At 41.1% G+C, this 1,243-nt stretch overlaps 1 pseudogene; it reads right to left on the reverse strand.

Moving 5' to 3' along the window:
• Positions 1–264: 264 nt before the first annotated feature.
• LOC140711753 (c-Myc-binding protein pseudogene) lies at positions 265–817 on the reverse strand (annotated as a pseudogene).
• Between the last annotated feature and the right edge of the window lie 426 nt (positions 818–1,243).

Consider the following 1,243-nt stretch of genomic DNA (forward strand, 5'->3'; position numbering starts at 1 on the left):
GTGGTGGCAAAGAAGAGTTATTTGTTCCATGTTACACAAACAAGAGCAGAAGATTCATGGAACCCGTACAAAAGCATCTTATGCCACACGGATCTCTCCAACTGCCTATAGGGAATGTACACAACTGCGTCACCTTCGAAGAATGACTGTACCTATGTTCATGTCCTGAACTACACCGAGGAATAGCTCCATGCTGAGCTGCCTTGGCTAAAATACAACCAGTGCCGTCATTCCTAATCAGACTAATGAACAGAATGGCTTTTAAGGTATGGAGTTAGATGGCTGTGTTTAGTTTTTTTTCGGGATTTACTTTGGATTCTCCTGCTTTAAGACCCAAAGAAAGTTATATTGAGTTTTTATTGATGATTCTGTGTGTTTATAACAGAGTGTGATAGGTGAATTAAACATATTAAAAGAGTTCTGTAGCATCCATTCAGAAAAGATTACACACTATACAAAGTATTCAAGTCATACAAAACCGTTTTTCCATGTCTTTTCAACTGGGAAAAATCCTATTCAGCACACTTCTCCTCCTGAGGTGGTTCGTACTGAGCAAGCTGTGCTTTCAGTTTTTTTATTTTTTTCTACAGTAGCTTTATATTTCTCTTTCATTTTGACCAGTTCTAGGTGAAGCAGCTCTATTTCTGGATTTTCTGGAGTAGCAGCTGCTAAGTGATGCTTTAAGAAATCCAAAGCACTGTTAGGTTTCTCTGGTTCTTCATACCAACACCTTGGTCAGCGTGTCCAGCACACCTGACTTCTCCAAGTACCTCCGGAACGGCTCACACTTCGAGTTGGCAGATTTGTAATGGGCCATAGTGACAGCAGCAGCAGCATAGCTGGCCAGTTTTCTACATTTGTAATAGAAGGAAATGGTAAACTGTAGTTCAATATTAATGAAAATAAAGGTGGATTTTTTTCCCATCTAACATTCATAAACACATTGAACCCTATCCTTGGCTATCAGTGGATGACAGGTTAAGAACCCCTACTCTAGCTAGTTCCTACTTATTTTCAAAACTATATCATTTCTTCTAAAGAACTTCACCAACCTGCACCTAGACAGAGTTAGCTGCCACTCTTCTGTGTCCCAAGAGCACTCCACAACCTCTCCAGCCTACCACTTAGTACACCACTGGCTCTGCTTCAATGTGCTTGTTTGTCCCTCCTACAGGAGCACACATTCCTGAGGCATGGACCGTGGCTTGTGAGGCTTTATATTACCACCATGTAGCCCAATATC

This window comes from Chlorocebus sabaeus, chromosome 5 (genome assembly GCF_047675955.1).
Source record: "Chlorocebus sabaeus isolate Y175 chromosome 5, mChlSab1.0.hap1, whole genome shotgun sequence".
Classification (NCBI taxonomy): domain Eukaryota; kingdom Metazoa; phylum Chordata; class Mammalia; order Primates; family Cercopithecidae; genus Chlorocebus; species Chlorocebus sabaeus.